The sequence below is a fragment of the Puma concolor genome, chromosome A1, assembly GCF_028749965.1.
Source record: "Puma concolor isolate L17-30 chromosome A1, mPumCon1.1.hap2, whole genome shotgun sequence".
Lineage (NCBI taxonomy): Eukaryota > Metazoa > Chordata > Mammalia > Carnivora > Felidae > Puma > Puma concolor.
The window spans coordinates 83,514,344-83,540,628 of NC_141667.1; the positions used below are offsets into that span (position 1 = coordinate 83,514,344).

General features: G+C 39.3%; 1 protein-coding gene across 16 annotated transcripts in view; it reads left to right on the forward strand.

The window, feature by feature from the left end:
• Positions 1 to 26,285, forward strand: part of MCTP1 (multiple C2 and transmembrane domain containing 1) — a 542,541-nt gene that overhangs the window by 248,798 nt on the left and 267,458 nt on the right. The window lies entirely within an intron of this gene.

Here is a 26,285-nt window from a genome sequence, read left to right on the forward strand (position 1 = left end):
CACTTAGGATGTGGAAGGAACCAAATTAGGACAATAGCTTATAATATCTACATCCCGTCTCTTTAAGAACAAAATAGAGAAAATAATTTAGTATAATAATGGGCTTTTTAAGACCAGAAACTATATAACTAATCGATTTGATTTTTTAATAAAAACTAGTAAATATCAGAACATTCTTAAGGAATGAAGGTGTATTGGAAATATAGAATTTTAATACATTTAATTTTCAAAATTAACCATCCAGTTAAGTAGCTGAGGACACATTTTTATTGAATTTAACTGCTTGTCTCAAAAGCAGTTACAATTAGATTAGAGAAAGAAAATAATGCTATTAACATAGTATTATTTTGTTGTATATATTTATGCAACTTGTTTTTAGTTTTCAGAGTATTCTTAATTACATTACATTTCATCATTTGATTTAAAATAGAATTGAATCAGTCATCAGGAGATCAAATTTTTAGTTCTAGTTATGCACTCCCAACAATATTAAATACATGTGTAAATAATTATTTAATACAACATTGTTTGTATCTATAAAATGCCCATAAATAGGAACGGTGGTTAAATAAACCATGGTACATCTACATGATCAAATACTATGCAGCTATAAGGAAATTATCTAGGAATTGATATGAAAAGAGTTGAAGGATATATTATTAAGTGACAAAGCAAAATATGAAAGATTACTGATAGTATGGAATATAAGAAAGGAGGGAGTATAAGAAATTATGCATTATCTGGTCATTTGTTCAAAAAGAAATATCAGAAGTAAAATCCAGAAGCTAATGAGATTGGTAGCATACATAATATGGGTAAGGACAGGTGTTAAGAATGAGGGATGGGAATGGGATAAAAATGGTGAGGAAGAAGTTACTGTTCTTTGAGTAAACCTTGTTATTATGGCAGTATTTCAGATCCAGTTAACTAGATAAATAAGTAAGTATCTATTAGGATGTGGGAGGAACCCAAAATTAATTGTAACTATAATCATACCTTACGGGGATGAGGAATAAAACAACTAATCTAAGTGATCATGTAAAACAGTGTTTGGATTATACACCATAAAATTCAAGACAAAAAACACTATCCATGATCTACCTTAGAGCATGACTGCCAATTCTGAAACTACTTAATGTGTGTAATAGGACTGAACAAGTAAGTAAATATATTATACATAATGAGAGCCAGGTTTTCCACTGTTGGAAAAAGAAGTTATAAAAATAGAACAAGAGAAAGATGGAATGAACCTTCTGGTGTTAGAAAGGCATCAGCATGAACTAATGGTTTTAATATGTATAACTAATAGTTTTTAATATGTAAATGGTTTCTAATAGAGATTAAAATGGATAGAAGTGTGTGTGTGTGTGTGTGTGTGTGTGTGTGTGTGTGTGTGTGTGTTTCCTACATCTGTTTGCTGACAGGGCCTAGAAGCAATTCCAAATGTGTAATGGCAGACAAGCAATCGACATACCATTGGGTCCAGATTTTGGTTTCTAAATACAGTTTCCCTAATAAAAGTAAGCAGGGCTCCTACAGAAATGGTTGATTGCAGATCTGGGGCAAGGAAAGTACAAGATGAGCATGGAATATTTTGCAGTCCCAGACAGTAAGGAAGTAATAAAAAATTGATGGCATGATGTCAAAACAACATAGAAGCCAACTTAAAAGAGCAGCTCCTAGTAATCAAAACTTGGACAATTTCAGCAACAAAATGAATGATGGTAATAATGAATTCTAACCCATCAAATAATATAATATCAATATCTATGAATTCATGCTGGTAAGTAAATAACTGAATACATAAGGAAGCAGGGGAGCAGGTACAGCCTTTCCTTATGGCATAATTCCAACAAACAACTGTAGAAGGGAAAATAGGAATAGAAAATTGCGTTTTAACAAACATCACAGTAACATGTTGCAGGCAAAAATCAATAGATGCCACAATTATATGTGCGAAATTATGATGAGAAATAGGATATTTGCATCATTTCAAGGTATTTCCCAACAATAGACATATGAGTTACAAAGGAAGAATAGTAACTTTCCAGTGGAGAAACTTGGAAGACACCACCTAACCCAAGTGGATTGAGACAGACACGGACCCCCTGGTATGATGCATTGACAAAGGCTCATCCTTTCTGTAACACTCTTGTTAACAATGCATAACGTCAATGTGATTGTCAGAAAACATAAGGCAAACTCTGGCAATGTATGATGCTAGTTACCTGAACAGAGTAGCAGCTACCCTTTGGACAGGGTGCACACAGTCTTGCCCCACCGTTCCGTGTCTCCATGGATCTCAGCATGGATGGCACTGTCCACACACTGTCTTTCTTATAGTTGCAAATTATTCTGTATGGTTGTCTCTGCCAAAAATAGGGAGTTTTTCAAGGTAGAACAAGAGGACCATGTTCTTAAGAAAAACAGGAAAGAAAATACCTTGTGGAGGTGAAGAATATCCCAAAGTGTTTAAAATGCGAACTCCAATCCAGCTTCACTGTTTTACTTACTTGGCCTGGCATTTATGAGGTTTTTATTGACTACATGTGAGAAGAGATATTTAAACAAAGGAAACAACCTGAGTTAAGTATTGGATTGATTAAAATTTATCTTAGACACACCTGTGAATGACAGGTGTGTTAAGCATGTGATTGGATAGGTCATATTGGGTCACTTTAAACTTGTGAATTTTATACAGATAATTTATACATACAGGACAGTTAGATGGAGATAGATAGTTTGAAGTGAGAAAACAAGCGAAGAAACACTGTAGGCATGTGGGAACATAGTCTTGAGGGCCTCATCTGGAATTATGGATGTGGAAATGGAGAAGGAAAGGAAAATGTGAGAGGCCCTCCAGAGGAAGTCTGCTAGCACCTGAGGTCAAATGGCTGAGGGAGTTCAGAAAACCCTTTGAGATTTAAGGATGATCGTACCTGGGAGCCATGTGGATTTTGGAAAAAGGTGAATGTCAGCAAAAATATTTGTATAACTATTAGAACTAACAGAAATTGTACTCTTATCATTTATTGCATTGATGCCCTTACCAACTGCCCATCAAAACCAAAATACCTGTGCCCCCTCTGTTACATATCACCCATGCACAGAATAGCAGAGTGGGAAAACTCACTTCACTGTCACCAACACCACTAGAATATTGTTTGAACTTTTCATCTCCAGAATCTTGCTTCATAACATAATTGGCACTGAGTTAGGCTCAGCAGTCAGAACTGGCCATCATTCTTCTTACAATGCTACTGCCTCTTGCTAGGTTTTATCTTCTCTGCTTTAAGCAGTCTAATGAACTAGAAACACATGATCTTGAAGAGTCAGACAGACATAATTTTAAAACCAAGCTCAACATTTTATTAGCTCTGTGATTTTGAGTGATATGTATAATCTCTCTGCTGAAGTTGTATGGGTCCAGAGTTAGCAAACAAAAATACAGGATGCCTCATTAAGTTTGAATTTCAGGTAAGCAACACATTATCTTTTAGTAGAAATGCATCGCATCTAATCCACAATATAATGAATATAGATAATAATATCATACCATACATAATGTAGTAAGTATTGCTATAATGGCAACATATGACAATTTATAAATGTATCAGAGTAACAGGCTGAACACCTCAAACTTACACAGTATTACATGTCAATTTATTCAATAAAAAATTAATAAAAATTTCTTACCTTCATCTCACACCACTTGGGACATACTTTACTAAAATGTTGCATATTGTTTATCTGAAATTTCAGTTTTAACTGAATTCCTTATTTTAGCTGGCAGCCTTGTGACAATCATCATGTCTAGTTATTATTAGAACAATGCTATTTATATTTTGATTGGACTGGGTTTTTCGGGACCAAATTATAATCTAGCACATTTGAATGTAATGTCTTGACAGGATTATTTGTATTGTTAGAAAAGGGAGAGAAAGTAATCTGTGTACTTAAGTCTGGTGCTAGCAATTCTCTCCAATGTTATTTCTTGTGATTTGTACCATGGAAGAGGTATTAATTTTCTAGGGCTGATTTTACAAATTAGCACAAACTTGGTGGCTTAAAACAACAGAGATTTATTACCTCTCAGCTCTGGAGTCCAGGAGTCAAATAGTCAAGGGCAATACTCCCTCCAGAGGCTCTCGGGAAAAATTGTTCCCTGCTTCCTCTGGTTCCTGTTGACTCCAGGGATCCCTTGCGCTTTGGCAGCATCACTCTGATCTCAGCTTCCATCCTTACATGGTAGCCCCCTCTGTGTCTCTAAGTCTCAAATCCCTCCCTGCTTTCTCTCTCATAAGGACTGTCATTGGATTTAGGGCCTAACCTAAATCCAGGATGATCTCATCTGAAGATTAGTACCTTCAGTACATCTACAAAGCCCCTATTTCCAAATAAGGTCACCTTTACAAGTATCGGGGTTAGGACTGAGACATATCTCTGGGAGAACCCAAGTCAACCCACGATAGAGGACAACTGATTCTCTTCAAATATTACGAACAAATTTAAATACTCAAAAAAGTGGGGCGGTGCACCTGGGTGGCTCAGTCGGTTAATTGTCAGACTTCGGCTCAGGTCATGATCTCATGGTTCTTGGGCCCGAGCCCCACATTGGGCTCCGTGCTGCCAGCTTGGAGACTGCCTAAGATTCTCTCTCCCTCTCTGTGCCTCACCACTCATGCTTTCTCTCTCTCTCAAAAATAAGTAAATAAACTTAAAAAATAAATAAAAATTTAAGAATTAAAAAAAGGTTTTAAAAAGTGATCCATGTTTTACTGTCACCCAAAGAAGGTCTTAGAACTAAACTATGGCATATAACAAATTCAATGAGGCATTAGATCATCTGCAAAAAAAAAAAAAAAAAAGTGATCCATGGAAACTTGTTTATTGTGATTGTATTTATAACAATGTTAGAAATCCCTGCACTGACTAGAGTTCGAGAAATCCAGTCCCTCCACTCTGTGAGTCTGATGTGTCACTGCCAAAGGAAAGTTTCCAAGTCGTGAGAACAGTGTTTTCAGGTTGGATTAAAGATTACAGAAACCTGGCGGATGGGAAAGGCTTTAGAAGGTTTCCCCCTGCAAGCTTCATTTTTCTCACAGCTTAGTGAAAGATCACTCATTGAGAACTGATATCAGTTATAAGATAGCCAGATCTGAGAAAATGAATTGGAAAGCATTTTTTCCCAAAATAATTCAATTTGACAAAAATGAAACATTTTTCATTTTTGTAGTATATAAGTATAAATAAGCTTTTTTCAAGTTGGAGGGCCTGTCAGCAATTTTGCCATTAAATGTCATTTCTGACAACTTTTAAAGACAGTGATTGTCTGAGTGCGTAAGGCATGGTCACATTTCTGGTGTGAATTATACATCAGGCATGACGGTTGATGTTCACATATATTTCCCTCATCTTCACAGGATTGGCTATAAGGGTCGCTGCCATCTCAACACCTTCACTTCCCTTTTGGTGTTCAGGATCCTCTCTGGTTCTGACGCTGAGGAATTTCCTCTCTGGTAGATGGCCATATATCCTGGTTTGCCTGAGGGAAGCTTTTTTTTTTTTTTTTTTTAACTGGCATAATTGTTAATAGTGCTTCGTTTCACTCTCAAAAGCATCCTAGTGTCAGAGACATACTGTATATAGTGATGGTTCCTAGAAGAAGTTCTAGTCCTGTTAAAGTTGGTCAGAAAATTAAGCTGTGTGAATGTCCCTTTTTTCCCAGAAGGAGAATGCAGCTTGTATCATCAGAAGAAGGTTTATCTCTGAGCAGGTTGGAGATACTTTTTTATTGGCAACTCCTTCTTTACATTTACAAGGTTGATGAGCTATTTTGATCAAGAAAATGTCTGTCAGGTTGCATCGTTTGTGGGAAGATTGTGAATTGAATGTGTTGTCAGTCAATTGTTTTTTCACATTTCTTACAAGTGGTGGAATCCGGTAGAGCCTGTTTTACCCAATACAAACACAATCATATACATACATGTTAAATGTCATTCCTTTTGGGGCGCCTGGGTGGCGCAGTCGGTTAAGCGTCCGACTTCAGCCAGGTCACGATCTCGCGGTCCTGGAGTTCGAGCCCCGCGTCAGGCTCTGGGCTGATGGCTCAGAGCCTGGAGCCTGTTTCCGATTCTGTGTCTCCCTCTCTCTCTGCCCCTCCCCCGTTCATGCTCTGTCTCTCTCTGTCCCAAAAAAATAAAAATAAATAAATGTCATTCCTTTTACTAGTTTCCTACCATTGAGAAATTTTTTTAAAAATCACAGGGACTTAGAGTTTTAATAATAGCTATTTCACATAGTCTATCATCTTTCTTTTATTATTATTATTTTTTTTTTTGAGAGAGAGAGATACAGAGCATGAGTGGAGGAAGGACAGAGAGAGACACAGAATCCGTAGCAGACTCCAGGCTCTGAGCTGTCAGCACAGAGCCCAACATAGGATTCAAACCCACGAACCATGAGATCATGACCTGAGCTGAAGTGAGATGCTCAACTGACTGAGCCCCCCAAAAGCCCCCCATACAAAGTATGATCTTAAATTAAGCCTAATATATATATATAGTATATATATATATATATATATATACACACACACACACACACAGACATACACATATGTACATATATATCTATAAGCTTCTGCAGAATACATTCTGTTCTGTTTTTCCTATCTTATTCTCATAGGTGCAAAAAACATCACTCACTGACACAGAAAGATTCCCCTGCTACATGTTAATATAACTAAAGCCATACAATTACTAAACACTGGTAATGAAATTCTACCTGAGATTTTGTAAATGACTCCAGGACTGCACCATTGTTCTGGAAAGCTTTTTTGTACTGGTCTTAACACTTCACTTATTCTGAGCCAAAGCAAAGGGTTCAGTGACCCTTCTCCAGGCTGTCTGTAGCACTACATACACCAGGGTGTTCCTTTCTTCAAAATTCCCAAGAAGTGACATTCTTGACTAAATGAAAATCTGAAACTCTTTAAGCCACACAGCAACAACTACACCAGTCTCCTGAAGGGACTCTGAAGATGATGGTCCATAGATGAAATGTGGTCACATCACACCTAAGTAAATAATACTAACTTTCAAATGTGCTGTTTCTTATATTGTTATGGTTTCAGATTTACTTTCTTTAATTGTATTTATATATATATATATTTATTTAAAGTTTATTTATTTATTTTGAAAGAGAAAGAGTGCACAAGGGGGAAGGTCAGAGAGAGAGGGAGAGAGAGAATCCCAAGCAGGCTCTGTGCTTTCAGTGCAGAGCCTGTCACCGGGCTCAGATTCACAAACTATTGAATTCTTGACCTGGGCCGAAACCAAGAGTCAGACGCTTAACCGACTGAGCCACCCATGTGTCCCAGCTTAATTATACAGTAAAACCTTAGTTTGTGAGCATTATTTGTTTTGGAAGCATGCTTGTAATCCAAAGCACTTGTATATCAAAGCGAATTTCCCCATAAGAAATAATGGAAACTGAGATGATTTGTTCCACAACCCAAAAATAATCATATAACAATGATTACAATACTGTAATATAATACAAGATATTAAAGAAAATGCAAAATATAAAGAAAGATAAACAAATGAACTGGCACTAACCTTTGAAAATCTTCGTGGCTGGTGTGAGGGAGACGAGAGAGAGGAGGGTTATTGTGTAGGACGACTTTCACTGTCACTAATGGAATCACTGCTATCTATTGGCTCAGGGAAATCTTTTTCTTTTCATGCACCTTTAACAAGGAACCTATCCCATGACCTAGAATGAAGCAAAGCATCCCTAAACTTACTCTTGTATGGAAAAGCAAAGGACTGCCCATAGGTGCTTTGAAGTAACAAAAAATATGCTAGTGCCAGTTGTGGGCACCTTCCAATGTTCTGAAAAATGACTGATTGCTGTCATACACCATGACCTGAGGCCAAGCATCTGAGCATGGGAGATGATCACCCATAATTCCGCAGTGAGAGAGAGAGAAGAACCATTGGCTCAGTTGTGATCATGTGACATTTGACTTCACCTACTTCTCATTTATCAAGTTCAAATTTATTAGAAATGTTTGCTCATCTTGCAGAACACTCACAGAACAAGTTACTCACAATCCAGGTTTTTGCTGTAGTTAGATAAGAAGGACCAACTTTTATTGAATCTTTGCAAAAACTGCAGTGCCATGAAAAGTAAAAGGACCCAGGAAAGGCACTGTGTATAATATCTGACATTGTTCTCAGTAGTTTATCAACAAGGCCAATTAATATGCATCGTATTTCCTTCAGGATCTGCATAGACTTTGCCAATGGTGGATTTTTTGGAAATGTGATTTGATTTGTTATAGATGATTTGATTTAGAATAAGTATAATTTAATTCAGCATCTGTTAACAAAGGATGATTTTAAGCTTAACTCATTTTAAAAGTACATCTCTGAGCTCCATTTATTAGACATTGTCCTTGATTCTCTGGAGGTTAATTAGCTTATATTTATAGTTTACCATATTTAAACTTCTTAAAGAATATGTTCCTTCTTGGTATAAACATAAAGGAAATTTTATGTTACTGAATTTTGATGTATCTTGCCCATGGAAAGAAATATTCTCAGGAATTTAGTAGGATTCACATTCCCTGAAATTGGATCATATGAAGTATACAAAATTCTCCTTTTTGAAAATTTTGAAATGTCAATTGGCACAGTACCCCAATTAAGAATGAGCTTAGAGGGGAGAGAGGGAAGATGGCGGCGTAGGAGGACGCTGGGCTCACCGCGCGTCCTGCTGATCACTTAGATTCCACCTACACCTGCCTAAATAACCCAGAAAACCACCAGAGTATTAGCAGAACAGAGTCACCGGAACCAAGCGCAGACCAGAGGCCCACGGAAGAGGGTAGGAAGGGCGGCGAGGCGGTGCGCGCTCCACGGACTGGCAGGAGGGAGCCGGGGCGGAGGGGCGGCTCGCCGGCCAAGCAGAGCCCCCGAGTCTGGCTTGCAAAAAGCGGAGGGGCCTGACGGACTGTGTTCCGACAGCAAGCGCGACTTACGGTCTGGGAGGTCATAAGTTAACAGCTCTGCTCAGAAAGCGGGAAGGCTGGAGGACAAAGGGAAGGAGAGCTGCTGAGCCCCCGGACGACAGAGCTCAGTTTGGTGGGGAACAAAGGCGCTCGCCAGCGCCATCTCCCCCGCCCATCCCCCAGCCAAAATCCCAAAGAGAACCAGTTCCTGCCAGGGAACTTGCTCGCTCCGCGCAAACACCCAACTCTGCGCTTCGGCGGAGCCAAACCTCCGACAGCGGATCTGACTCCCTCCTGCTGCCACAGGGCCCCTCCTGAAGTGGATCACCTAAGGAGAAGCAAGCTAAGCCTGCCCCTCCTGCCCCTGTGCACCTGGCCTACCCACCCCAGCTAAGACGCCAGATCCCCAGCATCACAAGCCTGGCAGTGTGCAAGTAGCCCAGACAGGCCACCCCACCCCACAGTGAATCCCGCCCCTAGGAGAGGGGAAGAGAAGGCACACACCAGTCTGACTGTGGACACAGCGGTGGGCTGGGGGCAGACATCAGGTCCGACTGCAGCTCCGCCCACCAACTCCAGTTATACACCACAGCACAGGGGAAGTGCCCTGCAGGTCCTCACCACGCCAGGGACTATCCAAAATGACCAAGCGGAAGAATTCCCCTCAGAAGAATCTCCAGGAAATAACAACAGCTAATGAGCTGATCAAAAAGGATTTAAATAATATAACAGAAAGTGAATTTAGAATAATAGTCATAAAATTAATCGCTGGGCTTGAAAACAGTATAGCGGACAGCAGAGAATCTCTTGCTACAGAGATCAAGGGCCTAAGGAACAGTCACGAGGAGCTGAAAAACGCTTTAAACGAAATGCATAACAAAATGGAAACCACCACGGCTCGGATTGAAGAGGCAGAGGAGAGAATAGGTGAACTAGAAGATAAAGTTATGGAAAAAGAGGAAGCTGAGAAAAAGAGAGATAAAAAAATCCAGGAATATGAGGGGAAAATTAGAGAACTAAGTGATACACTAAAAAGAAATAATATACGCATAATTGGTATCCCAGAGGAGGAAGAGAGAGGGAAAGGTGCTGAAGGGGTACTTGAAGAAATTATAGCTGAGAACTTCCCTGAAGTGGGGAAGGAAAAAGGCATTGAAATCCAAGAGGCACAGAGAACTCCCTTCAGACGGAACTTGAATCGATCTTCTGCACGACATATCATAGTGAAACTGGCAAAATACAAGGATAAAGAGACAATTCTGAAAGCAGCAAGGGGTAAACGTGCCCTCACATATAAAGGGAGACCTATAAGACTCGTGACTGATCTCTCTTTTGAAACTTGGCAGGCCAGAAAGAATTGGCACGAGATTTTCAGTGTGCTAGACAGAAAAAATATGCAGCCAAGAATCCTTTATCCAGCAAGTCTGTCATTTAGAATAGAAGGAGAAATAAAGGTCTTCCCAAACAAACAAAAACTGAAGGAATTTGTCACCACTTAACCAGCCCTACAAGAGATCCTAAGGGGGACCCTGTGAGACAAAGTACCAGAGACATCACTACAAGCATAAAACATACAGACATCACAATGACTCTAAACCCATATCTTTCTATAATAACACTGAATGTAAATGGATTAAATGCGCCAACCAAAAGACTTAGGGTATCAGAATGGATAAAAAAACAAGACCCATCTATTTGCTGTCTACAAGAGACTCATTTTAGACCTGAGGACACCTTTAGATTGAGAGTGAGGGGATGGAGATCTATTTATCATGCTACTGGAAGCCAAAAGAAAGCTGGAGTAGCCATCCTTATATCAGACAAACTAGACTTTAAATTAAAGGCTGTAACAAGAGATGAAGAAGGACATTATATAATAGTGACAGGGTCTATCCATCAGGAAGAGCTAACAATTATAAATGTCTATGCGCCAAATACCGGAGCGCCCAAATATATAAAACAATTACTCATAAACATAAGCAACCTTATTGAGAAGAATGTGGTCATTGCAGGGGACTTTAACACCCCACTTACAGAAATGGATAGATCATCTAGACACATGGTCAATAAAGAAACAAGGGCCCTGAATGAGACATTGGATCAGATGGACTTGACAGATATATTTAGAACTCTGCATCCCAAAGCAACAGAATATACTTTCTTCTCGAGTGCACATGGAACATTCTCCAAGATAGATCATATACTGGGTCACAAAACAGCCCTTCATAAGTTTACAAGAATTGAAATCATACCATGCATACTTTCAGACCACAATGCTATGAAGCTTGAAATCAACCACAGAAAAAAGTCTGGAAAACCTCCAAAAGCGTGGAGGTTAAAGAACACCCTACTAACGAGTGAGTGGGTCAACCAGGCAATTCGAGAAGAAATTAAAAAATATATGGAAACAAACAAAAATGAAAATACAACAATCCAAACGCTTTGGGACGCAGCAAAGGCAGTCCTGAGAGGAAAATACATTGCAATCCAGGCCTATCTCAAGAAACAAGAAAAATCCCAAATACAAAATCTAACAGCACACCTAAAGGAAATAGAAGCAGAACAGCAAAGGCAGCCTAAACCCAGCAGAAGAAGAGAAATAATAAAGATCAGAGCAGAAATAAACAATATAGAATCTAAAAAAACTGTAGAGCAGATCAATGAAACCAAGAGTTGGTTTTTTGAAAAAATAAACAAAATGGACAAACCTCTAGCCAGGCTTCTCAAAAAGAAAAGGGAGATGACCCAAATAGATAAAATCATGAATGAAAATGGAATGATTACAACCAATCCCTCAGAGATACAAACAATTATCAGGGAATACTATGAAAAATTATATGCCAACAAATTGGACAACCTGGAAGAAATGGACAAATTCCTGAACACCCACACTCTTCCAAAACTCAATCAGGAGGAAATAGAAAGCTTGAACAGACCCATCACCAGCGAAGAAATTGAATCGGTTATCAAAAATCTCCCAACAAATAAGAGTCCAGGACCAGATGGCTTCCCAGGGGAGTTCTACCAGACGTTTAAAGCAGAGATAATACCTATCCTTCTCAAGCTATTCCAAGAAATAGAAAGGGAAGGAAAACTTCCAGACTCATTCTATGAAGCCAGTATTACTTTGATTCCTAAACCAGACAGAGACCCAGTAAAAAAAGAGAACTACAGGCCAATATCCCTGATGAATATGGATGCCAAAATTCTCAATAAGACACTAGCAAATCGAATTCAACGGCATATAAAAAGAATTATTCACCATGATCAAGTGGGATTCATTCCTGGGATGCAGGGCTGGTTCAACATTCGCAAATCAATCAACGTGATACATCACATTAACAAAAAAAAAGAGAAGAACCATATGATCCTGTCAATCGATGCAGAAAAGGCCTTCGACAAAATCCAGCACCCTTTCTTAATAAAAACTCTTGAGAAAGTCGGGATAGAAGGAACATACTTAAAGATCATAAAAGCCATTTATGAAAAGCCCACAGCTAACATCATCCTCAACGGGGAAAAACTGAGAGCTTTTTCCCTGAGATCAGGAACACGACAGGGATGCCCACTCTCACCGCTGTTGTTTAACATAGTGCTGGAAGTTCTAGCATCAGCAATCAGACAACAAAAGGAAATCAAAGGCGTCAAAATTGGCAAAGATGAAGTCAAGCTTTCGCTCTTTGCAGATGACATGATATTATACGTGGAAAATCCGATAGACTCCACCAAAAGTCTGCTAGAACTGATACATGAATTCAGCAAAGTTGCAGGATACAAAATCAATGTACAGAAATCAGTTGCATTCTTATACACTAACAATGAAGCAACAGAAAGACAAATAAAGAAACTGATCCCATTCACAATTGCACCAAGAAGCATAAAATACCTAGGAATAAATCTAACCAAAGATGTAAAGGATCTGTATGCTGAAAACTATAGAAAGCTTATGAAGGTAATTGAAGAAGATTTAAAGAAATGGAAAGACATTCCCTGCTCATGGATTGGAAGAATAAATATTATCAAAATGTCAATACTACCCAAAGCTATCTACACATTCAATGCAATCCCAATCAAAATTGCACCAGCATTCTTCTCGAAACTAGAACAAGCAATCCTAAAATTCATATGGAACCACAAAAGGCCCCGAATAGCCAAAGTAATTTTGAAGAAGAAGACCAAAGCAGGAGGCATCACAATCCCAGACTTTAGCCTCTACTACAAAGCTGTCATCATCAAGACAGCATGGTATTGGCACAAAAACAGACACATAGACCAATGGAATAGAATAGAAACCCCAGAACTAGACCCACAAACGTATGGCCAACCCATCTTTGACAAAGCAGGAAAGAACATCCAATGGAAAAAAGACAGTCTCTTTAACCAATGGTGCTGGGAGAACTGGACAGCAACATGCAGAAGGTTGAAACTAGACCACTTTCTCACACCATTCACAAAAATAAACTCCAAATGGATAAAGGACCTGAATGTGAGACAGGAAACCATCAAAACCTTAGAGGAGAAAGCAGGAAAAGACCTCTCTGACCTCAGCCGTAGCAATCTCTTACTCGACACATCCCCAAAGGCAAGGGAATTAAAAGCAAAAGTGAATTCCTGGGACCTTATGAAGATCAAAAGCTTCTGCACAGCAAAGGAAACAACCAACAAAACTAAAAGGCAACCAACGGAATGGGAAAAGATATTTGCAAATGACATATCGGACAAAGGGCTAGTATCCAAAATCTATAAAGAGCTCACCAAACTCCACACCCGAAAAGCAAATAACCCAGTGAAGAAATGGGCAGAAAACATGAATAGACACTTCTCTAAAGAAGACATCCGGATGGCCAACAGGCACATGAAAAGATGTTCAGCGTCGCTCCTTATCAGGGAAATACAAATCAAAACCACACTCAGGTATCACCTCACGCCAGTCAGAGTGGCCAAAATGAACAAATCAGGAGACTATAGATGCTGGAGAGGATGTGGAGAAACGGGAACCCTCTTGCACTGTTGGTGGGAATGCAAATTGGTGCAGCCGCTCTGGAAAGCAGTGTGGAGGTTCCTCAGAAAATTAAAAATAGACCTACCCTATGACCCAGCAATAGCACTGCTAGGAATCTATCCAAGGGACACAGGAGTACTGATGCATAGGGGCACTTGTACCCCAATGTTCATAGCAGCACTCTCAACAATAGCCAAATTATGGAAAGAGCCTAAATGTCCATCAACTGATGAATGGATAAAGAAATTGTGGTTTATATACACAATGGAGTACTACGTGGCAATGAGAAAAAATGAAATATGGCCTTTTGTAGCAACGTGGATGGAACTGGAGAGTGTGATGCTAAGTGAAATAAGCCATACAGAGAAAGACAGATACCATATGGTTTCACTCTTATGTGGATCCTGAGAAACTTAAGAGAAGCCCATGGGGGAGGGGAACAAAAAAAAAAAAAAAGAGGTTAGAGTGGGAGAGAGCCAAAGCATAAGAGACTGTTGAGAACTGAGAACAAACTAAGGGTTGATGGGGGTGGGAGGGAGGAGAGGGTGGGTGATGGGTACTGAGGAGGGCACCTTTTGGGATGAGCACTGGGTGTTGTATGGAAACCAATTTGACAATAAATTTCATATATTAAAAAAAAATAAAAAAAAAATAAACATTAAAAAAAAAAAAAAAAAAAGAATGAGCTTATATTTTTGGTACAACTGTTTGGTATAGCCAAACCCTACAAGGTTATAGGCCTGTTGATTAAGATTATTTTAAGAGAGGGCATTCGTTCTAATTAGCACTAATTTAATCTTCTAAACTTTGGGTTGAGAGGAGCAGACTAAAGGGGCTTTATCATGTGCTTATTATAAAATAAACGATTAAAACGAATACCAATATTTAAAGCAGTGACAGCAATATTCTTCAGTGACAGCAGATGGCCACATGGAACTCCTCAAATACAAAACCAAGACCACAGAATTTCTCATATCTGAATCATTCTTTGGAAACCTGTGAAACCATTCTGGCCTTCCCTTCGTGGAACCCCTGAGATGTCCTAGGTCCCAAACTATCCCTCCAGTCTCACTCAGGCCTTCAAGCCTATTTCACTTCTCCTAGGTCTAATGCTAGATGGCAAGATGTCATAGAACCACAGAACCAGAGTCCTTTCAAATGGCCCTTGGACTTTGATAGGAGAGAGCTCTGAACATGGGCTGGAATCACCACATCTCTGAAAAGCCTAATAGTTTATCAGTCATAGCTGCCCTTAAAGAGCAAGGTCAAGGAAACACAAAGAATCCTGAGCATTCTTGTGTTGTTACTTGATCTACACCTGATGTCTGCTGACTTTGATGTTCCTATGAGACCGACTATCTCTGTGGTGTAGAGGCTGCTTTTAGGCAACCAACTTGAGCATTGGAAACCTGAGTAAGGTAGAAGGACCCACAGTGGCCACCAGGCTGACTACAAACCCGCCCATTAGGCAACCCACTTCAAAATATCCATAAACGCCGCCTTACCAACGGGTTACTTAAAGCTGGACACAGGTACCAAAAAAGGAAAATTCCATATGTTCCCATATCTCCTCACCTTCCCCCTTAACTACGGCCTCCCACCTCTGCCTCCCCACAGTCTCTCCTTTGCTGTCCTGACCACTACTCCCTTGCAGTGTATTCAATAAACTTCTATGTCCTTTGTTCTTCCTTGGGTGAATTCTTTTACCACATACTCGCTGGCCTCCACCCGATCAGGTTGCCTCACGTGTGGCTCCTCCAAAAATTGTGAAAAGAAAATATTTCAATTTAGTTATGAATATGTATCAGAAATGTATCACAGGGGCACCAGGGTGGCTCAGTCTATTAAGCATCCAGCTCTTGACTTTGGCTTAGGTCATGATCTCACACTTTGTGGTTTGAGCCCCACATCAGGCTCTGTGCTGGCATTATGGGGCCTGCTTGGGATTCTCTCTCTCTCTCTCTCTCTCTCTCTCTCTCTCTCTCTCTCTGTGCCCCTCTCCACTACTGTGCATGTGTGTGCTCTCTCTCTCAAAATAAATGAACTTAAAAAAATGTATCACATTTCTTTTGCAAGTAAAAAGGCTCCTTCTAGACTATATCAAAGATTCACTCCTAAGAAAATTTTATTGGCAAGTTTTTAGTTTTCTATCTTTATATTATTCTAAAAGCAAACACCAGATTTCTAGATCAAAGATCAGGCATTATTACTTATCGTATTGGTTTCCCAAGCTTCACTCTCTCCCTTCAGGGAGATGGCAGTGAGAACATTTGTCAGCTGCGTATACAGGGCGTCTGTACTGTGGAGAAGAACCCAAAATTATGCAACTGGGAGCTTTATAAAAACAACTGCGCAGCAGCCCCTCCTCCCATCTTAGGAGAGAAAAAGACCTTATCTTTCTGAAGTGAACAGATTCTTTCTTGAGATAAGAGAAGAACTCTTAGATCTTCACAACCATTTGAAATGTAAACTCATGGCTCTAAGCCTTTCAAGCTTCCAACGTGAAAAGAAAATGGTTCTGGGGAAAAGGAGACATTCTCTATCTTTATAGCTTGTACTGAATTTCTTCATTTATTATGTCCCTGTTGTTTACCTTTCTGTTAAGTGTGGATTTTGCCTATTGTCAATAGGTGTAGATGCTGTGTTATTATGGTCTAAAGTGAAATTATCTTTGTAGTTGAAGCATGACCACTTTAGCACTCACAGATATCTTTAGTATGTAGACTGACAAGTGGTTTTAAATTTTAAAGGATTACAATTTTGTAACAAGTGTACTGAGAGACATTGGCTACAAAATTTATATTTAAGCTTTTCTAGATTTTCTACTGTTTGGGGGAACATACTAACCTATTGAAAAACGTTCTCAGAGAATTATTTCTAGTTAAATTTAGAAAAGAATTGAACAAAGCTCTCTTATTTATTAAAGAAAATTTGAGTATAAATTATAAGAATAAAATAAATTACTTTTCCAAAAAGTGTATTAAAGTTTAAAAGTTCTCAAGCTTCAGTCATTTATCTTAAATAATATCTCATTAGCAGTGTATCATAGAAGAAAAACACCATGTTTTTTAAGTGTGGATAGGCACAAGCAGAGCATGACACAGATTTGAGCTTCTTTGGGAGATAATCCCAGAAGGCAGTGGTAGGGGCAAGAATAACATAGGGAAAGGAAGGGAGTCAGCACAGGGTGAGTGAAAAATCAGGTTAGTTCTGGGACCTCTGAGACATGGTGTGGAATGCCCCTAGCAAGCCCTAATGCGTAACCAAGAAAACCGACTATTTGTTTACCAATTCCCATATGCCATTTGCTAAGGCTTGCTCTGAAGCGTGTATCACCGAGGCCTGGGCCATGCTTGTGCCAAGCACACTCCTGTGCAGAAAGTCACAGGTGCTTGAGGAAGGTATGGAGGTAGAAAGTCTTTGATGTATAGGAAAACTGAGAGTGTAGTGGTTGGACAGTGGCAATCTGCTACAGCATACGATGGGCATCAGAGAGTCCAAGAGTGAGTCACGGAGTAACTAAGCATCGTATGTAAATGGAATAATAAAGGCATCTGCCTCCTGGGCATCTTCTACAGGTTAAATGGGATTCTACACATAATGTTTTAGAGTAAGACACAAAGTAAGCCCTCTGATCATCTACAAGGCATAACCCAGAGATGTTGTGGTTTTAGTTTCACTGCAGTAAAGTGAATATCACAATAAATAGAGTCAAAGGGAGTTTTTGCTTTCCCGGTGCATTTAAAAGTTATGTTTACATTACACTTCAGTCCATTAGGTGTGCAATAGCATTATGTCTGAACAAACAATGTATACACCTTAATTTAAAAATATTTTATTATTTTAGGGGCGCCTGGGTGGCGCAGTCGGTTAAGCGTCCGACTTCAGTCAGGTCACGATCTCACGGTCCGTGAGTTTGAGCCCCGCGTCAGGCTCTGGGCTGATGGCTCAGAGCCTGGAGCCTGTTTCCGATTCTGTGTCTCCCTCTCTCTCTGCCCCTCCCCCGTTCATGCTCTGTCTCTCTGTCCCAAAAATAAACGTTGAAAAAAAAAATTTTTTTTAATAAAAATATTTTATTATTTTAAAAAAGGCTAACCATCGTCTGAGCTTTCAGCTAGTTGCCATCTTTTTGCTGGTGAGGGTCTTGCCTCCATCCACGTTGATGTTTGCTGACTGACCAGGGTGGTAGTTGCTGAGGATAGGGGTGGTTGTGGTAATTTCTTAAAATAAGACAGCAGCAATGTTTGCCACATTGATTGACTCTTCCTTTCACTATTTCTCTGTTGCATGTGATGCTGTTTGATAGCATTTTATTCATGGTAGAACTTCTTTCAAAATTGGAATCAATCCTCTCAAACTATGCAGCTGTTTCATCAACTAAGTTTGTCATATTCTAAATCCTTTGTTGTCATATCTGCAGTCTTCACAGCATCCTCACCAGGAATAGATTCCATCTCAAGAAACCACTTTCTTTGCTCATGCTTAAGAAGAAGCAACTCCTCATCTGTTAAAGTTTTGTCATGAGCAACAATTCAGTTCCATCTTCAGGCTCCACTTCTAATTCTCATTCTCTGGCTTTTCCCACCACATCTGTAGTTACTTTCTTCTCTGAAGTCTTGAATCCCTTAAAGTCATCCATGAGGATTGAAATCAACTTCTTCCAAATTCCTATTCATGTTGAGTTTTAACCCCTTCCTGTGAATCACAGATGTTTTTAATGGCATCTGGCATAATGAATAGTTTCCATAGGTTTTCAGTTTACTTTGCCCAGATCCATGAGAGGAATCACTGTCTATGGCAACTATAGCCTTATGAAATGTATTTCTTTTTTTTTTTTTTTAATGTTTTTTTTTTTCAACGTTTATTTATTTTTGGGACAGAGAGAGACAGAGCATGAACGGGGGAGGAGCAGAGAGAGAGGGAGACACAGAATCGGAAACAGGCTCCAGGCTCCGAGCCATCAGCCCAGAGCCTGACGCGGGGCTCGAACTCACTGACCGCGAGATCGTGACCTGGCTGAAGTCGGGCGCTTAACCAACTGCGCCACCCAGGCGCCCCTGAAATGTATTTCTTAAATAATAAGACTTGAAAGTTGAAATTACCCCTTGGTCCACAGGTTGATGAATGGACATTGTGTTAGCAAGCATGAAAACAATATTAATCTCATTATGCAACTCCATCAGAGCTCTTGGGTGACCAGGTGTATTGTCAATGAGCATAATATTTTGAAAGGAATATTTTTTTCTGAGTAGAAGGTCTGAATAACGGGCTTACAATATTCAGTAAACCATGTTATATAAACAGACGTGCTGTCATCAGGTTTTGTTGTTCCACTTACAGAGCACCTGCAGAATAGATGTAGCATAATTCTTAAGAGTCCTATGATTTTCAGAATGGTAAATGAGCATTGACTTCCGCTTAAAGTCACCAGCTTCATTGACCCCTATAAGAGAGTCAGCCTGTCCTTTGAAACTTTTTTTGAAAGTTTATTTATTTAAGCAATCTCTACACCCAACATGGGGCTCCAACTCATGACCCCAAGATCAAAAGTCACATGCCCCATCCTTTGAAACTTTGAAGCAAGACATTGACTTCTTTTCTTTAGCTATAAAAGTCCTAGATGGCATCTTCTTCCAATGTAAGCCTGTTTTGTCTACATGGAAAATTGTTTAGCCACACTAAACAATAACCTTCTTTTTGAGTTACATTATCTAAATCTTCTGGACAACTTGCTGCAGCTTCTACATCAGCACTTACTGCTTCACGTTGTACTGAGTTCTCATCTGAACCTTGAAATTTTTAGGCTATAGAGTTCAGTTCATTGCAGTTGTAAGAATGAAGCCCATGTTATAGCGATTATTTCTTTCACTTAAATTTCATGAACCAACCTCTGCTGTCATCAAACTTGTCTTCTGCAGCTTCTACATCTCTCAACCTTGATAGAATTGAAGAGAGTTATGGCCTTACTCTGTATTTGGCTTTGGCTAAAGGGAATGTTGTAGCTGGTTTGATCTTCTATCCAGAATACTAAAATTTTCTCCATATCAGCAATATCATATCATTCATGTGTTCACTGGAGTAATTTTTACCTTCCAAGAACTTTTCCTTTGCATTTGCAACTTGGCTGTTTGGCACAAGAGGCTTAGCTTTTGGCCTGCGTCACCTTTCAACTTCCCTTCCTCACTACGCTTAATCATCTCTAGCTTTGGATTTAAAGTAAGAGACACACAACTCTTCCTTTCACTTGAACACGTATAGGCCATTGTAGGGTTATTGGCCTAATTTCAATATTGTTGTGTCTCAGGGATTAGGGAGGCTTGAAGAGAGGGAGAGAGATGGGGGAATGGCCAGGCAGTGGAACAGTCAGAACCCACACAACATTTATCATTTAAGTTTGCTATCTTTCATAGGCACAGTTCGTGGCACCCCCAAAACAGTTACAATAATAACATCAAAGATCACTGATCACAGATCACCATAACTATAAATATAGTAATAATGAAAAATTTTGAAATGCTGTGAAAGGTACCAAATGTGACACAGAGACACAAAGTGAGCCTATGCTGTTGGAAAAAATGGTGCCAATGGACTTGCTTAGTGCAGGGTTGCCAGAAACCTTCAATTTATAAAATGTGCAGTATCTGCAAAGTGCAATGAAACAAGTTATGTCTATATTTCCACCATCATCAACAACATTATTATTATTAGCATGGTATTAACTGAAATGTTACTGGTTAAATTAGTGAATATTTCTTTTTTCTTTTTAAGTTTACTTATTTATCTTGTGAAAGAGAAAGAACACAGGAGGGACAGAGAGGGAGAGACAATCCCAAGCAGGCTCCATGCTGTCAGTGTGGAGCCAGATGCAGGACTTGATCTCATGACCCTGGGATCATGATCTGAGCCACAATCAAGAGTAGGTCCTTTAGCCAACTTATCCACCCAGGTGCCCCATAAGTTGGTGGATATTTCTGAATGAGAGCTGCAAGGACTTTTTTCCCATTATTTTTAGTTAGTATTATATATTCTAATTGGTTCTGGCACTCAGCTTTGGAGTTTTTGCCTTTAGAGTTTTGCCAACTTATGTTGTTGACAGTCTCCTCATTTTATGTCTTTTTACTATTTATTCCAGCGCCAGCGGCCATTCTGTCTCACACGGAGAGAAAAAGCAGGGTTCTTGCTAAGAATTGAAAAAGGCAATTGCTTTTGTGATGCTGAGGATATTTCTCATACCTTTTTTTCTAACTTTTAAAAACACAAACCTTGTATTTTGTCCTTAAATATCATACTCCTATTTCCTTAATAATTTTGGAATTGAACTCTGGGATCATTAAAACAGAATCCTGGAAAGGAATGATTATCTGTTTTCAAAATGGCAAAAAAATAAAGCTAGAGAAAGCAATCTGTACTTCAGAGTATTTAAAATGGTTTACTGATTTCAGTTTCACTATTGTGACTCAATGACATTGACCCATATGTGGCTCCCAAGAAACTTAACAGAAGACCAGCGGGGAGGGGAAGGGGGGAAAAAGTTACAGAGAGGGAAGGAGGCAAACCCTAAGAGACTCTTAAATACTAAGAACAAACTGAGGGTTGATGGGGGGTGGGGGGGAGGGGAAAGCGGGTGATGGGCATTGAGGAGGGCGCCTGTTGGGATGAGCACTGGGTGTTGTATGGAAACCAACTTGACAATAAATTATATATATATATAATATATATATATTATAATATATATAATATATTAAATATATTATAAATATATTTATAAATATATAAATATAAATATGAATAAATACAAATATAATAAAGAGAAACAGAAATGTTCTTTATGAATAATATATGTCATAGAGGAAGTCAGTAGGTTTTTCTTTTTACTCCATCACATGTACCAAAAAAATCAGTAGAGTGGAAGGTCAACACCTATCAAATGGATAACTTTTACTTTTGAAATACAGCATTGTGGAGTATCAGCAATGCAAAAAACTGAACAAGGTAACATTTCATTTTTTCACAGGAGAATAAGGAATTGTTCTTAAAATTTTATTAGCAAAAATAAGAAGATTTCAGATTTGCCATTGCTTAATAGTATGTGTACTATCACTTCAGAAATTTCAAACTTATGATACATTTATATTTCTTCCTATGCTCTGATGTACAATTAGATATATGCTTTGGGATGGATGGTAGGATCTGGTGTATAGCTTGTGAAGACAAAGTATTGCACACACTGCTTTTAAGAAGTCCCGCATAATTGGTAGGAAGAGTAATAGAAGTCCCTGGGGAAAGTGACCTGTGCCATGCCAGAGAGGGCCTCACAGTTGGTAATTCTGTAATTTATTTGTGCCTTGAGCCTCTAACTGTGATGAGGTCTGGAAAATAGGATGTAAGAAACTGGTTCAAAAAAACTGGATTTAATACGTGTGGTGTAAACAGAATTTTAAGTTGACCCGTAACAATCTGTGTACTTTGTATTAATTCTCTCCCCTTTAGTATGGGTGGAATCTTTGAGTATGATGGGATATCACTCCTGTGATTATGATATGTTACATGGCAGAAATTAAAGGGATTTTTGCAAATTTAGTAGATGTTTCTAATAAACTGATTTTAAGTTAATCAAAGGAATGTGATCTTTGATGAACCTGACCTAACCAGGTGAGTCCTTTGAAAGTAACTGGAACCTTCCTTGAGGTAATGAGATCCTTTTGCTGACCTTAAAAAAGTAAACAGCTATGTTATGAACTAACAATGGAGAGCAATGATCTCCAAGAGCCAAGGGCTTCATTCTTACAACTGCAAGGAACTGAATTCTACAGCCTAAAGATTTCAAGGTTTAGATGAGAAGTCAGCCCAGCTCACACCTTGTTATACCCAGAATTCGTGATCCCCAAAGACCACCAGGGAGCTGAGTCTGATGCAAAAGCAAAGAGCCTTTATTCGAGCTAGCTCAATCTCAATCCCCTAACTGCACCTACGCAGCGGTGAGATGCCAGGGAGAGAGTGAGTTTCAAACGCACAAAGGTTTTATAGGAGTCTAGGGGAAGTTGGTGAGGTAATGGCTGTGGCCTCAGCCAATTGGCTGGGGAAGGGTCGGAGTCCCATTTCGCAGGTCGCCGGGCGTGTTTTGATCGGGAAGTTTGAACGGGTGAACGGGAGGTTACTCAAGGGGAGGCAGCGTGGTCTGAGGTTTCTGCAATTTTCCCGGAAAGGGGCCATGTCGGGGACATAGTCACTCAAGGTGGAGGACACAGAACAAGATGGAGTTGGCCAGTGTAGTTCCGCTCTTTCAACCTCAACTACAGCCTTGTGAGATCCTGAGCAGAGCTCCCAGTTAACCCTAACCTGACCTACAGAATCATTGAAATAACAAATGTGTGTTGTTTAAATAACTTTGTTTATGGGGGCGCCTGGGTGGCTCAGTCGGTTAAGCATCCGACTTCGGCTCAGGTCACTATCTCGCGGTCCGTGAGTTCGAGCCCTGCGTCAGGCTCTGTGCTGACCCCTCGGAGCCTGGAGCCTGTTTCAGATTCTGTGTCTCCCTCACTCTCTGACCCTCCCCCATTCATGCTGTCTCTCTCTGTCTCAAAAATAAATAAACGTTAAAAAAAAATTAAAAAATAACTTTGTTTATGGTAATTTATTACACAGCAATAGAAAACTAATACAGACTAAGTTAAAGAGAGACAAAAGGAATCTTCTTTGTCTTTCCACCCAGAGTGTCCAGTGTGTTTCAGCTCTTCTGGATAATACTACTAAAAAACGTTCTTTGAGCCATTGGATTTAATCGGATCTTAAATAGTTTCCCTTAATGAGGTTAGAAGGTAGAAAAACAAATAAATGAACATATAAAGATGCCAAGTTGTTTTCAAAAACCCACTTCTAGTGTCACCTGGGTGGCTTAGTCAGTTAAGCTTCTGACTCAATTTCTGCTCAGGTCCTGATTGCATGGTTCATGAGTCTGAGCCTTGCATCAGGTAGGCTCTGTGCTGACAGCAATAGACCTGCTTGGGATCTGTTCTCTTTGCCCTTCCCCTGCTCGTGCTTTCTCTCTCTCTCTCAAAATAAATAAATAAACAACAACAGCAACAAAAACACCGACTTTCAGGGGAGCTTAGGTGGCTCAGTCTTTTGAGCAACTGACTCTTGATTTCGGCTCAGGTCATGATCCCAGGGTTGTGAGATTGAGCCCCAAGATGGGCTCCATGCTGAGAGTGGAGACTGCTTAAGATTCTCTCTCCTTCTTCCCCTCTCCCCTGCTGGCACTCTCTCTCTCTAAAATAAAAAAATAAAATATGATAAATCTACCTCCAAAAATCATTTTTACAACATCCAATGCACAAAATTGCTAAAGGGCAAAAGAGCACTTTCATTTTACTAAAACATTAGCATTTGGAAAATATATTCATTAATTCTTGAGATGGCAATCATTTGAATACAATAGAAATCAATTGTCACATTTCTAAAGGAAATGAAGAGGTTAGGAAGGATTGAAATGACTCAGAAAAGGTACATTGCTATTCTGTGAAGACTTGTAAATCAGCTCAGAAAAAGCAAAAGGCCTCAATATCTGTTAACAGAAAGGTATTGTTGAAAGCTCTAGCTTAAGAATAAATATTAATATAAATCTTCAGTGCTTTTAGTATCCATGAAAAGTAGATCTGCTTCAGCTTGGAAGAAACTACTTTAATAAATTTACAGCGAAACAACTTTGAAGAAAATAAGTAAATTGAAATATAAAAAGGGGCACCTGGGTGGCTCAGTTGGTTGGGCATCCGACTTCGGCTCAGGTCATGATCTTGCAGTCCGTGAGTTCGAGCCCTGTGTCGGGCTCTGTGCTGACAGCTCAGAGCCTGGAGCCTGTTTCAGATTCTGTGTCTCCCTCGCTCTCTGACCTTCCCCCGTTCATGCTCTGTCTCTCTCTGTCTCAAAAATGAATAAACTTTAACAAAAAAATTTAAAAAAGAAAAAAAAAAAGAAATATAAAAATAAAGACCCAGCACTAGCCTAGGAGGACAATATTGCTAAAATTTGAATGTCATTCTTTGGCTTCTGCAGAGCATAGTCACAGTATACAGTGTCTATAGCAAACAGAATCAGTGTCCCTGACAGTAGCGAAGAGAAAATCAAATTATTTGGACTTCATAATTTTTATATACTTTCGTAATGAGAATGTAATTAAATGGGAAAGGCTTAAGCAAACAGTTAGGTAAGCCCATTAAACTCCCTGTGTAAAAGCATACTCAGCATTGAGAAGCTCTCCAAGGGAATCTTACATTCAACAGTGAAAGCTTTTGGGCTTTTGTGGAATCATGCTTTTTACTTACCAAAAATACCGCACTACCTCCTAAACACAAATAAGAGAGTGTAGCTATTGTTTTCTATGCGTACACGTTAAGTTAATTTGTTCAGGTTATGCAGATAGTTCTGGCGACTATCCCAAGGAAGTCCCAAGGCATACCCTAAATTACTCCCTCATTAAAAGACTTCTGTTGTGCTATTTTGCCTCTGAAATACTAGTCCTTGTTCCCACCTAAGACAGATTCTATTTTCCATTTGCACTCCCGTCTGAAACTCTAAGTAATGCCTTTGGCAGAGTTGATCTTCAACATAAGTCAGAACTCCTCAGAACACCGGGGATGTGAGAAGGGACACAGAAAAGCACAAAGTGCGCGAGTGTTAAAAATTAATATCCATGAGCATTTACTGAGCAGTTCCTCTGCACAACCCCCAGCACATGGTCCGTGCTAGGAATCCTCTGAGTCCTGCAACGTAACAGCCCGGCAAAGTCCCATGTTGGTATTGTTATAGATGACAGTGGTGCTCATGAAAATTACAACCATCGGTTATTATAGAATATATAATATAAAATAATAAAAGAACACAGTATAAAATTATTTTGAGCATTTGGTGAGTTGAGACATGTAAAATGACAAGGACAGTGCCTGGCAAATGTAAGCATGCAATATGTGTTAACTTTTTTAATAAAAACAACAACCAGGACAGTGCTAGGCTGTTTTGAAGTTTGAACTACTGGTCCTTAGTGAAGAAAAAACAAAGACCCATATTATATTCTTAGTAAAACAGATCATGATCAAAGGACTGAAATTTAGCTGAGGTCCCCTGTAAGGCAAACCCAAGTGGGTACTTTGATACAAAACATGGAAAATAGAGAAATAGGTAGGTAAGACTTGCAAAAATTAATAAAAGCAGACTCTCTTTCCAGCTATGCAAGGGAAAAAAAAAAACCCACATAACAATGATAGTCACATC